Source organism: Symsagittifera roscoffensis, chromosome 2 (assembly GCF_963678635.1).
Source record: "Symsagittifera roscoffensis chromosome 2, txSymRosc1.1, whole genome shotgun sequence".
In the NCBI taxonomy this organism is placed as follows: domain Eukaryota; kingdom Metazoa; phylum Xenacoelomorpha; order Acoela; family Convolutidae; genus Symsagittifera; species Symsagittifera roscoffensis.
Window position 1 is genome coordinate 43,637,096 of NC_087063.1, and position 14,472 is coordinate 43,651,567.

Genomic DNA, 14,472 nt, shown 5'->3' on the forward strand with positions numbered 1-14,472 from the left:
CTCCAGTCCTTTTTACACGGACCCTAGGTCTTCCTTTTGATTGGATACACGATAATTTCTCCATCCCCCACCATCCTTTATGCCTCCAAGACTTTTCTGCCGAGCTCGCATTGTTTTTAATTGCTCCGATGGCACTGCTACTGAACTAACAAATGCAAAGCGACCATGATGTTATTTTTTATATTCTATACTAATGCATTTACATTAAAACGAATTCGAGTCATTAGCGGAGTCTCAAAATCGGGTTATTTGAGCCCATCGGTGACCTATTCGAGGTAAGACAAAACTACCTAATTAATCATCATACTAACTACTCAGAATCAAAATGGTTTCTAATTACCCTTCATACAATAGAAAAAAATACAAACTAATTTTAAATATAAGAAGTGTTTTTCAACAACAGAAAAAACATCAGACAAATAAATAGACAAAAAATAAGTTGACAAATTTTACAATTTTTTTAAAAAAATTTGCTTCCTTCCTCTTGTCGTGAAATCCTATATTAGCACAGCTTTTTAAACAAACCTTTCTTTCTGATTATATAAAAAAAACATTCATCGTTAAACAAGTCAAAGCTTTCATTCCGTTCCTATAAAAAACATTAATCGTTAAATGACAAACAAGACTGCTCGTATATCAGGGCAAAGCCCTGAATGGTCCGACTGTCCCTTAATTCATATCGAATAGTTTTTCGCGGAAAAATAGTGAAAACCTATAAAGTTGGACAATATCTAAGAGTGAAATGTTGAGTCGTACGAAATTAATACGACCAATTAGCTAGCCTCAACTCAATTTGAAACAGTTTTGTTCTGCGGAATAATTCACCACGCATAAGCAGTATGAATAAACTCTTCAGAGCGCGCATAATTTAGTCCAGAACATGGCAAACTTGGCAATTTTCAAACCCCCAGAACTTAACAAAAAAAAATCGGAGGTAAAATATCTTTTTGCATTTGAGCTCAGGAAGTCAATATCATCAATGGGGTGTAAACAAATTTTGTCGAAACCTATTATTTCGATCGGCGAAAATTGACTGAATAAAAAAAACCACACTGAGCATAATTATTCCGTTTTCTTCGAAAGTCGGAACAACAAGACTGCTTGTATACCAGAGCATGAATGTACCGACTGCCTTTTGATTATGATCAGCAATAGTTTTTGACAACAAAAATTTTGATAAACAAGAAAATTAAGACTGTATATGTCAACTTTTGTCTTTTCCATAGTTTACCCAGTAAATACCATTTTTTAATATAAAACTCCATTTTTCAGTAAAATCCTTGTCTTTGCAAAAGTGTATACGAGGAGCAAATGTTTTTGTAATTGCGCAATGCAGCCACATGCCAATTTTCATGACAATTGGATTATGCTGACAAAAGTTAGGAACACGGAAAATGACATGTGGGGAGCGGTGGAAGAGCCTAAATGATAAGTGCTACAATTTGAGTTTAAAAAGAATATTAGTTTGCCTGATCTCAAGTCGGAGCAATTTTATGTGCAAGACAAAAATTCATGTCAAACGCTTTTAGCATCAAAGATAAAGCTTTCAAAATAACAAAATGTGTGAATAAAGGGGTTTATAATAGTGCATAGCACAACAGTGTGAGAACACATGGAACCGAAGCTCGGACAACACTCTGAACTTTTTTTAAGTAATTGATGTGAACAGAAAAAAAACACGAAGCTTATAAGTTCCTCTCTTTGAAAAATGAAACAGTAATTTTTAAGCATTTTCAGTCATGATTCCTTCTCTATTATGAAAATTGGGAATATGAGAACCGGTTAAAAAATGTTATTAATTTTTAGATTATTTATAAAAAGCCACAAAAACCAACGCTCTGAGCTCTTAAACAATCTATAAATACTTTTGTTTGAATGTTTTCAATCTGTTAGTCATAGAAGTGAAATTTACTAGCTTATGTCGTGTACTTTATTGGTTAATTTTTCACTAAAATTGGCAGAATACTTGTGATCTTTTTTTGAGAAGAAGGTTTTGATATCATTTAAAATGTTTTGAGGTCCTGGTCTCAAATTTTAAAAATAAATATTTTTCAACTGTAACCTTTTTAATATTTTTTGATTATTCACCTATATTTCACCTCATATATTTCTCAATTAATTCACATAAAGTAACAAAATATTTCAATTTTCTTCTGACATACAGAAAATATTTGAAACAGACATAAATTCTCGATAATAAACATTCCAGATATTCAATGACTAGCTGTTTTTCCAACAAAATAAAATTAAATTTTTTGTTAGTTTTTCAATGTGTCAGATTGTACAAAAACACCGCAACCCAAAACTTTATTTAAAAAGTCAAATCACTGGCCAAATGAGTGTTCTTTTACAGCAGATCAAGTGCATTTAGAGTTTCACCATTTGATTTATTTCACCATTAAACTATCTATTAAACTTTACTTAGAACTACAAAAGTGGAGAATATTGAGTTTGAGTCTTCCTTGATTAAAACCTGCGGCTAGTTTTTTTTGACAAATTAATAGTTTTGTCATACAAAAAAATATTAATCTAATTTTATTATTAAAGCAGATAATTTTAGTTAGAAGTGGAAATGAGCCCATTTCTTAAAAACAGTAATTTATTTATCAGTTTTTTGTGTAAGCGGCTGCTTAAAGCAATATAGTAACAGTTCTTAGCCAATTTAACAACTTAGCCAATTTAACAATAAAAAACTATGTGAAAAAAATTTTAACATTTTTTCAATGCAAAATCTAGAGTAAAAATTACATCTAGTTCTAAAATGAGTGTGACACGTCATTTGGAAAGCTCATTCCAAAATTACAAATAGAGTGAAATCATTGATTTCATTAAGACAAACCGTAATAAACATATATTTCAAAAAACAATATCCAAAAAAATTTGTCACACAAATTTGATGGCTTGTTTTCATACACTCATACGTTTAGCCGATCCCGAAAGATCTTGATTTTCCTTCAAATAGTTATAATCTAGCTTTGGTACAGAAAAAAATAACAAACAGTAAATTTTGAAATTTCAAGTAGGTGTAGTTTTCCTCCTTCAACAGCCGACACCAAATAGCAAGCGATAAAATAAGAATAATTAAATTGATTAGTTAGCTTACCTCATTTTTAATTTGGATTGATCTAATTGGGCGCTTTAAATTAGATGAGACGAAAACTTTGCGAGTCAATTATCCTAAATTGACAATATTTAAACCCTCATAATTGCAAAAAATAGCCACAGGTTAACAAATGATAATTATATGAGCTCAAGGCATTGATATTTTTTGGATGAATTAAAAACAATTTTGTCAAAATTGGTTAATTAAAGAATCAAAGAAAAATCACCGCAAGCACAAATATTCAGTTACTTTCTGAAAATTGGAAAAAAAAAAATTGAAAGTGCTTGTTGAAATTTATGGAAACTTAAAATATCAGAGATGTATCAATTTTTGCATAGTTTTTGTATTCAGTTACAGCAGTTAAATTGGGCGACGGTAAGCGAAGAATTCATTTTGAGATTGAGTTCTCAAAACAGTTTTAACAATGAAAAAAAAATCAAAAAAATTAGGTGTTATTTAAAAAATTTTCAGAAAATTATTATATGGAATAATAATTTTCGTTTTTTAATGATAAAATTTTCATAACAAAAAAACAAGGATGAATCTTCCCACCAAATTCTGTTTAAAGAAAAAGATAAGCATTCTTCACATCGCACCGTTTTTATAAGAACAAAAAGCAAGTCTCATTTCAATAAGGAACTACTTCTGAGCTAGGCTAAAAAGCCGCTTTTCCTTAGTGGCACTGAATAATTCGCACTTTAGTTATTTAGTTTGCTTTTGCATAACTACAATCGCTCACTTTTAATTCAATAAAAAAGAAGGAGGAGGGTTTTTTCAGGACATTAAAGCTTGGGAGAAATTGAAAAGTATTATTACGAAATTGAAACAGAGTTGGCTTAAAGCAAACAGGGTTTTCAGCGTAAAATACTGGTCTAGCCAGCCCAAATTTCATTTTTGTTTCAACTTTGGCAAGCTGCAAGCAATTTCTTTGGGAGAAAACACTGGAGAAAAGACTTTTCAAGTAATATTTAAACTGGCCAACTTAGCAATTCTTAAACCCCCATAATTTATTCAAAACTAATACAAATAATTGCTTACAATAATTGTTTACAATCTGTATCTGAGATTTTGAGTTCAATAGATATTACGGGTTGTGAGACGCTTCTTTTCATAAGCGAACACATCCAAGTTTTCTTACACAAAAAATTATGGCACTCAGATAAGTGAAAGTTTTGATTTTTTAAACAGTACTCTCTCAAATCTGACATTTTAGGTTGAATGAAAAAAAGCTTGAAAGAGGTTGCACCGCTCAAACGGCGACGTCCAAAATTTTTAACAAAAAATTATTGACCTCAAAATTCATTTTTTTTCTTTTTTTGATTTATTTCCGAAACTTTTTAACTTTCCTCAAAAAATACCCTCCGAAATTTGAGATTTTGTTTTCAATCGAAAAACCATCTTATGGTATACTCCCTTGCATGAACGGCTACGCTCAAACTTTTTGCACAAAAATTTATGGCCCTCGTAAAAGTCAAAGTTTGGATTTGTGACAGTTTCTTAAACTTTTTCACTTTTCTTGAAAACTACTCTTCCAAGAAAAAATGTTGAAGATTTCAATCGTAAGGACACAATAGGGGAAACTCCTCAACATTAGCGACTACGCTTAATTTTTTTACACATAAAGTTATGGCCTTCAGAAAAGACAAAATTGTGATTTTTGACGTTTTTCGCCTTTTCTCAACAACTTCGTTCCCAAATTTTAAGCTTTTGATTTTAATCGAGAAGATAAAGAAAGCTCGCTTGATTAAGCGGTTTGTTGCAAATGTTTTACACCTGATTTTTTGACCGTTCTGATTTTTTGACTGTTTTTGAAATTGATTGAGTTTCCTCGACAAACAAACTACCAAATCTGATATCAAAGGTAAGAGTTCAGAAAAACAGTTGAGATGAGTTTTTGGATGATTCAATGCATAAGCGGATACGACTTTTTTATACACAAAAACTTATGGCACTCGCAAATGTCGAGTTTTTGATTTTTTGACTTTTTTATTTTCTTGTCATTACTCAAAAACTACGATTCTAAATCTGAGACTTTGGTTTCAATAGTATATACAGACTGTAAAAAACTCAAACTGTAAGTAAATTCAATTGTAATTTGCGAACCTTGAAAAACTCAAATATTAGATTAATTGACCGTTCTTATAAAGTTCTGACTTATCTCGAAAACTACCACACAAATACAACATTTTGGGTTCAAACGAGAGAAACGGTATTGGGAAATTGTCCTCGTTTTGTTTTTCACGCTAATTATTTTAAGCAAATTTTTTTGTTCTTGGAAATAATGTATTTTCAAGTTTTTTACCCCTTTTTGACGTTTTTGGTTCAATAGAGAGAACAGATGGTGCATAAAAATTAACCTTTTGTTTCAATGAACGAAAGTTTGAAAGAAGCTCCCCAGAAGAAACCGCGGCGTCCAGGTTTTCTAACTGAAAAAGTTATGGCGCTCTGAAAAGTTTTGACTTCCTGTGCTTTTTTTGAATATTTTTGACTCAATTCTAAGGCTGATATCATGGGTTTAACCGAGGCAACAGGTTCTTTGAGTTCTCTGTGCATAAGGGGCTACGCCTTAAAATATGTAAAGAACATTAAGTCTTAAGGATATTTCTAATTTCTCAAAAAAAAATTCAGAAAAAAGTTTTCTGAGTAAAAACCATATTCCGAAACTATTAATTTCACCCGGCCTCAGTACAAAAAAAATTAAAAATGATCAAACAGGAAGCTCTAGCTTTAGCTGGGCTTCTAGTCTAAAGCTTGTTTAATGGTAATTTGACTGCCTCTTTTTCCGCCTCCCGCTCCAGCTCAAATTAAGCATCAATTGGCTTTTTCCTCTTTCAATTTTCTCTAAAATTAGATTTGGGAAATTTGCTTAAATTAATTTTGGAAGTTGCAAGCTGAAAAAAACGCAATACGAGGCCAAACTAAGCACTGGATAGGCGCACAAGTTTGTGTCTGTATGTTCCTGGATTCCAGAGACAAGTATTTAAACATCTTCCAAAATGTAAGTGGATTCCACTTACAAGATTTACGTGGATTCCGCGTGCATATACTTGTAACGTAAATTTTGGACGCATATTTATAGCTAGTTGTACTGGATTCCGGAACTGTAAGTGGATTCCGCAAATTGTAAGTGGAATCCGCAAACGTAAATGGAATCCGCAAAAATTGTAAGTGGAATCCGCAAACTTTAAAGGAATTCAGAAATTTGTTTATTGCTAAACTTGCATTTGCACTTGCGGAATTGAAAAGCAAAGTCTTAATCATTGTCAGCGGAATCCACGAAAAAATTTAAGATATTGGTTAAATAAATCGATGGATGTCACACTTTAGTATTAGCAAGCAGTTTTTGGGATCATAATTTTGAAAACACAACACCGAATAAATTCATTGGGTTATCTCGGTAATTGGGTTAATTTTTTATTGGGTTGACATCTCGCCGAATTGGATCAGTATTTGGGATTCAGTAATTGACATTCAGTATTTGGGATTTGTATTTGATATTCAGTATTTAGGAGCGTGAATTCTATTCATTTTGTTCACAGGGAGTAAATGTTCTATTTAATTAATTTGAGTAAATTTGTATTAGATAAAACTTACCACAAATTGAATTACAGCAGAATTAAAATTATTTTAGGTTCAAAAACACGCATTTATAGTCCTGAAAATGTTGCCTTTTTAAACTATGTTCTGGTTTTGCATTTTAAAAATAGTTCAAAATGGCCATATTGAAACTGTTATTTTATTGAATCGCTTGAAATGAACTGATCAAAAAGCTTACAGGAATTGAAAATGATGACAGGAATTGAGATCGGAGTTAACCTTTGAAGGAAGTGAGATTAAAGCTGGGAATGTTTGACAGGAATTGATATGAGATCCAAGTTGCTTATGTTTGTTAGAAATTGAGATCGAAGTTGAGTATGTTCGAAAGGATTTGAGATCGAAGTTGGGTGTTTGACAGGAATTGAGATCGAGCATTTGGCATTCCAACTGGTAGCTGATCAACGTAGTAATTAAAAGATATAGTTTTAAAAGCTACTACACATACATATATGTAAGCTGAAATCGCTAACAAAATGTAGATTCCACTTACAGTTTGCGGATTTCACTTACAGTTTGCGCATTCCACTTACAAATTGCGGATTCCGCAACAGCTCAATTCAACTATACACATGTCTCGTTATTTGCGTGTGGATTCCACAAATTGTTCTGGATTCCGCAAATTCGGTTGCGGATTCCGCAAATACGGTTGCGGATTCCGCAAATTTGCCTATTTTTGGAGCGAGTTTGAACGGTACAGTGTTTTAGGTATTTGTTTGTGGAATCCAAAACAGCAAAGAAGATCAAAGAAAAGGAATCCACGACAAATCTTATTTGGGCCTGTTGCGGATACCGTTTACTATGCACAGAATGCACAGTTTGGCCTCGTAATGCGTGTCAGCGTGTACGAGTGAACAAATTTTTACAAAATTTCTGACATTGAAATTGCCGCATGAATAAGTTTTAGGCAGTCATGTAAGGCAACTTTACAAGGATGATGGGAAATTGAAAAAAAGACATCATCCATTTTTTGGTGTAACTAGGAATTATGCAACGTTAAACTTGAAGACCAAATACAAAAGTAATCAGATACTCATCAGGCAAGTATTTTTTGAAACTTTGAGCTTTTCCGTTCCCAATAGCCAATATCACAAAATAAAAGGGCTACTTTTCCTTTCCCCCCATTTGCGAACTTTTTTTTTGCACCTGGTCTGCTGACTACAAAAATTGACATGCGGACTAATTAGGTCGTAATTACAAACAAATACTAATCAGACCAGGTGCAAAAAAGTAAGCAAGTGATGGAAAGGAAAAGTAGCAATTTTACTCTTTGATATTGGCTATTGGCAAAAGAAAAAACTCAAAACTTCAAATTATACTTATCATTTATCAATTTTTGTAAACCAAAAACCAATCAAGACCAGTTAAAGGGAAGTACGATTATTCAGCGTTTTGCTTTGATACTAGCAGTATAAGTGTAATTGATCGCTTATCAAATCTAGTTAATTGCAACGTTACAGGGTTTAGCGGACTAAAATTTTATTTTGCACGAAAACTTGTCATAGGTGATATAAAAAATAGCGACTTCTTAGATGGTGGCATTTGTTTTACAGTTTTGATTATCAATGGAAGATCAAGCCCGGCTGTTTTCGTATCAAATCAGACGGACGCTCTTCCAGCTAAAATTCATACACATTCGGGCTGCTCAGCTTCTAACAGGTTAGCTGACTTTGACCCCTTAGAATATAATCACACGTGTTTTGCCGGAATATTTTTCCAATCAAAAATCGCTTGACAGAAATACTAAACAAATTTTTCCCTTGACCGACATGTTGAGAAAAATCAGATGAGGTTTTTATAGAAATTTAGATTTTCTGTGGTGATGAAAAAATTAGAAAAAGCCGCAGATTTTGCTTAAAAACACAAGAAAATATCGAAAAAACTTGTCGAGTTTTTATTAAAAATTGTGAAATGAGCATTTTCTATTTTTGATAGTTTGATAAGATCGAAAAGGGAAATAGTTTGATTTTAATTCAGTTTCTTTGCAAGATTAGTTGGCGTATTCGAATGGACAACTGGACGCCTTCAATCAAATGTCTCTTTGGCAACTTATGATGATTTTAATCCTAACTCGATTTTGAGTAACTCGATGAAGATTTCCAGATTAGGCTTTTTTAAAAGGAAACTTCGGGAGCGGGGGGTCAAATTGTTGATCAGTTGTACAGATCAATAGGAAGAAGTTCTGACCTGTAATCCGCTTATTAGATTGTGGCGGAGATTGCTTTATGTGTTGTGAGGGGGAAAACAAATGAAGCAAAGACAGGTTTCCATTTGGCTCCAATTTCAACCCCATCCCTGGTCCTCGAGATCGATAGCAAAATGGGGGAAGGATTAAGGGATATTTAGTCAGGAAAGCAGGAGAGCGAATATTGGTTTTCGACTCCCTCTATTTTGAGCTGTTGCCGCGGACTTACAAATTCTACCCGTCCTGTTACTTTGTGTTTTTGTTTGCTTATACTTATTTGCCCATTTTACTTCGTCAACAACAGAAAACTATAATAAGAAACCTTAAAAGTAGTTTTCAGCCAAATTGGTTTAGAGTTTCGAGCTAAATTTTTTATCATTTCATTTTGTGAACGGTTCTTTTTGTCATCTAAAATCGTCCAAACGTTAATTTTTAAAGACTCGTTTCTTAACTGAATTAGCTCTAAGTAAGCGAGCGGGAAGTGGCACTTAAAAAGTATATCGATTCAGTTTTGAGCGAAATCTATTTATCTGTTTGAATATTCAACAACTTCAGCCGGTTTTTTTTTGATTAGTTGCTTCTCTTATTCTGCAGCTCATGGGTAGCTAATTTTTTTCTCCATAACCCCTTCTGTGCTATAACCTTTGTTGAAACAATTCCCCCTTTTGTTCAACTTGCCCGCGTGATCAAACAATTTCACACCATCGATAACTATTATCACTTCATCTGCTCCCACTAAATTCGACCCAACTACGCCCCCAGGCCATCCTCTGTCCTAATTGTCAGATGGAGCAATTAGCCGACTACCTGACGACATCAAACACATCCTAAACGTGCGATCAGGTGATTTTCACGTGACACTATTTAATCAATTCACTCTGCAGTCAACATTTCACACTTTCTTGTTTCCACTGAGCCAGAACTCAGTTAAACTGATTCTAAATGAAAATGCACAACTTTATGTCCTCCTGTTTTCATGAACTTTTCAGATAGAAACTTTTAAAGTGTTTCCATCTTCAAAATGTTTTAGCATGCTAATCAAATGCAACAATATCATCCCAGACCAGAATCTCTATTTAAAAAATTGTCGTTAAGGACAGGTTTATTTACTAGTCCTCAAAAAAGCGCTGATTTACTCTTGTTTTTTGGGATTTGCAACGGCCTTCTACCTTCTATAAAATACCGTCCTCTTTTGAGAACATAATTACCTTAATCTGGTTTTACTTAACAAAAGCAGATTAGATTACGTGAGTCGCGTTTTGCTCAAAATTTGCACTACCTGAGGTCTCTACTTTGTTTTTTTTTTCGTTGGCTGAAGCAAAAGCGCTTCCACAGTTAATTTTTTTCGAGAAACACTTCCAATGGTATTCGAACATCAAAATTTGATTTGATAATTTTTAGAATTTTTTCTTGATTTCTAAGTACAACTAAATTTTTTAAACCTATAGTGCTGATTTAAATTATTCGGACAAAAAGAATAAAACTTGAAACTTAAAACGCGTTTTTGTCAAGTTGAGTTGAAAGTAGGTGAAAATTGAAGGAAACAAAACTTGATGAAATTTTTAGCAGAATTATTACGGGGCACTTCGTTTGGCAAATTTCGGTCACAAACTTCTACCCCAAAAACTGTTGATTATTGGATTTTCCAGTCAATCAGAAATTACGCTAAAACTATTGGGTCCATCACTGCTAAAATTATATAAAATTGAGCCTCTTACGTAACCCATTAAAGTTCAAGAAGTGTATTATCTCCAACCCTTTCATAATTTAGGTTTATTTTTACTTCATAGACAAAATGTCAATTTTACATTTTGATACAACAATAATTCATTTTATAGCAATTTATTTCAACGTTTCCCGCATTTTTTTTTGGAGACTATACCCTTCTTGAACTTTTCTGAGCTTTATAAGAAGATGATTTTGATTAAGTTTTAGATTGACCTGTTAGAGTTGTAGCGTAATTTCTGATTGACTGAAAAAACCATTAATTAACCGTTTTTGGGGAGAAACTCTGGGCCCCAGTTTTACAAAACGTAATTTTGCACCGTAATAAACCTGCTAAAATTTTAAGCAACTTCCATCTTCTAATTTTTTCACGTAATAACCCAATTTGGGAACAGACGTTTTAAATTTCAAGTTTTATTCTTTTTATGCGGATAATTTAAATCAGCAATGTCTTCTACGCAAACTTTTCCTAATGAAAAACTGAAAATCGAAAACATTTTTGTTCCAACTTTCGAAGCAAGTGAAGAACATATGCCAGGTTTTTACATGTAGAACAATTTAACAAAAGTTGACAGCGTCTGGGTATCGTTCCGGAAGTCTTTGAACGGCCAGCGAGTATGCTTGTCTAGACTAAATTGCAGATGGTATCGCTGCTCGAATAATATTTTGATAGTTTCAGTAAGCCAATTATTTAGGCGTGGAAAATTATCTGCACTCGTAGTCGTTCGAAATTGATTGAGTCTAACTATAAGTAGTGAGGAATTATGCTTTACCAAAAATATATTCGAGTACAGGGCAGTCGGAACATTCAGTGCTGTGCCCTGATATACGAGCAGTCTTGTTTAGTATACCACAATACGTTGTAAGATAGTTTTGATTTCTGAATGCGTCAATGCCTACCTACCGGTTTTGATTTTTACTCACGGATCTAATAGACAGCGTTTAAAATATGGAATTCAAAAGACCGTTTTGTTTGCAAAAAAAAATCAAAGAGAAACAGCAGAGCAGAAAACAAACTAAATCCAATACGAGATCTAAAAGAAATCAAAAAAATTTGATAAACTTAAACAAAATGACATTGAGCTCCAAAAATTATCCGTTTGTGTTAATAGGTTGCTTATCATATTTTTTCCACTGCTATTCGAAATAATATCGGTTTTCTTCTGACAAAATTTCTTTTTTCAAAACTTTAGTCTTATTATTAATGACCTACAAATATTTTTGTTGTCATTTTTTGTTGGTTTTAAAATGTATAAAAACAATACAATTAATCAAATGACATCCTAATTAAGGAATCATTCAGCTTTTGATCCAATTTTTTGTTTTCAAAAAAACTTCTTAGCAGTACATCATTTGTTAGTGTAATTTTAAAAAAATCGTTTAAGAAACGCCAAATATTCTGTTTAACATGTGTAAAACATGTTTATTAGCACAAATTGTGGAATCAGAACGCGCCAGCGACTAGGTTAAGGTTTTTAAAGCAATGATCAATTAGTTGATTCAATCAATGAAAAAAAAACAGAGGCAAAAGTTGACCACTCAGAAATTATTTGACATTTAGAAAACTAATAGCAATCAGAGCATTAATACTGTAGAACGTATATTCAAAATTGTAATTCTTATATACCCAAATATTCACTTAAAGCGAAAAATCTTAGTACAATGGTTTCTATATAATACAAAAACAAATGTCTCAAGATAGTTGTTTAAATTTTCTTGGTTGTTACTTTTTTTATTTTGGTTTTTCCACAAACTATAAGTTAAATAATTTGTGTCATTTTTGATATTTGAATCCATTTTTTCACTTCACTTTTTCCATATGATGTAATAAATTTCTGTGAACCAGCTTGGTAAATTAAAAATGCGGTAAAAGTTATAAGGCTTGGAGTTTGTTGAAGAAAAATTCGTTGACGGCGCTTCTAAACGAGCTGTAAAAACTTAAGCATCCGTTCAGGTGCGATGCTTCTTAAAAGAAAATACCACACTTTTAGTTATAATGACCTACCGCGATGGGAGAAAGATTTTAAAAAAATTATCAGCATTTCCTCTGATTTTTTTTGGGTTGCCCAACCTTATTTGTATTTGTCTAAAGTTGTCATTAGAACCACGGGCGGATCTAGGATTTGCAAAAAGTACTCGAAAAATTTTGTCGATCTTTTTTTAAGGTCAATCGAAGTGATTTGATTTTCCGAGCGCTCCAACAAACAGAATAAAGACCCTATTTTGACAAAATATTTTGCGCCTCACGCAAGTTTTGAAGAAAAAAAGCAGGTCATCCGAAAACCCGAGATCGTTGGAAGGGTCCTTTAGGGCTGGTCGGCCGATAATGAATGATATAAAATAATACCATAGGAGGGATCCTTTGGTTTGTGAGGGGGTCTAATGTCTGAAAAAGACAAAAGCGTCCGCAAACCCCCCCATCCCTAACTCCGCCTCTGATTGAAGCATTCTATTTCACAAATCAGGTAAATGACTTATTATCAATTAGGTAAATTGTCAATTATTTAAGTTAGATGGTTTTGCAAGTTTTAAATATCAATTGAACTTCGAATGATGTCAATATCTGCACTTTTGCTGCCATAAATTTCTGAAGCAATTACCTGCAAAAGATGATGGTTACATCCACTTCATTCTCTTTAAGCAGTTGTTTGACAGTTTTCCGGTGATTCTTCAAACATTCAAAAAGATTAGGAAAAACTTTATATAAAGGTTGCTTCAAACGATCAACGATTTTATTTGTTCAAAAATAGTGCATCATTTGTTTCCGTAGGAGCCATTCCCTTATCTCTTTGATTAAGTAAAATTGATTAAAAATGGTCTTGTTTCATTTTTTCATCTCTAATTAGAACCTTAGTGGACACCTTTGAAAAATTTCGCGTTCCATTGATAGTTTTCAATTGTCTTAAAAATCAAATTCGGGGTCCCGGGCGGGCGGGCGGGGCTAAAATGAGGATGCCCTAAAAGTTAAAGTCTCTCTCTTTATTGCTCTAAGTGCGTCATAAATAGGTTCCCTCTGGTACTATAGAATAACAGGGGCAGATTTGGAATAATTTTGAAGCCTTCTTTTCTTGGGCTCTTATTGCAAAGCCCCTTTAAATGATTTTCATCGAGGTCATTGCCTGATTTGCAGCAATGACTTCAGCTATGATGCAGAAAAAAAACGTTACAAAACTGAGATATTGTAAATTGAGAGGATATTATTTTTTAATACTCTTTAATAGCAGCTTTGGGCGAAACGAGGCGACGCATTTGGAATAAAATTCAGTTTGAATCGTTTTCCATTAGGACCACATGACATGTTTATTGAGTTGTATAAAATCCCAGGAACAAATCTTTCAATAGAAAATTTTATTTTTGCTCTGATAGAAAATACAGGCTTCAAATGACCATTTATAACTTGATCCGTCTTAATTTGATTTTTAAAAGTTTGAAAAGACCCTTAATGATCAAGTATCCTTGGTCGTCCGCAGAAATCGATTGAGGTAAACTTTATCTTCTTTTGAGCAAGATCCAATTATGTATAAATTACTTCAAGGTAAATTCTGCTGCAACGAAAATCAGGCCATATGCTCAATATACTTTGCATACAGTCCGTTTAAGAAGACAAGCAGTATTTTATTGAGACAAATTGTACTTGATGCGCTAATGATCTTGTCATTTTAGGCAGCCAATTAGCTTTTTTCTGCCATTTTCTGCATTTTTTAAAAGATGAGATGTTTTAAAAAAGGCCATTTAAACAATGTTAATCTCACAACTTGCTTTCAATTTTTTTCTGCTCCCAACGCGTGGTTCGATTTTCTATTAGGCGATGAAGTCATTAAAAATTTACAAGACAATACAGCAGTTAACAAGCTTAAACGTTTTG

At 33.0% G+C, this 14,472-nt stretch overlaps 1 protein-coding gene across 2 annotated transcripts in view; it reads left to right on the forward strand.

The window, feature by feature from the left end:
* Positions 1 to 14,472, forward strand: part of LOC134839426 (5-hydroxytryptamine receptor 1B-like) — a 166,845-nt gene that overhangs the window by 18,438 nt on the left and 133,935 nt on the right. The window contains exon 1 of one of the 2 annotated variants that reach the window (XM_063854968.1): positions 130 to 275. The exons of the other annotated variant lie outside the window; for it this stretch is intronic. The gene's annotated coding sequence lies outside the window, so the exon portion shown is untranslated. Of the gene's footprint in view, positions 1 to 129; positions 276 to 14,472 lie in introns of those variants that run through there. 2 annotated transcript variants of the gene reach the window in all.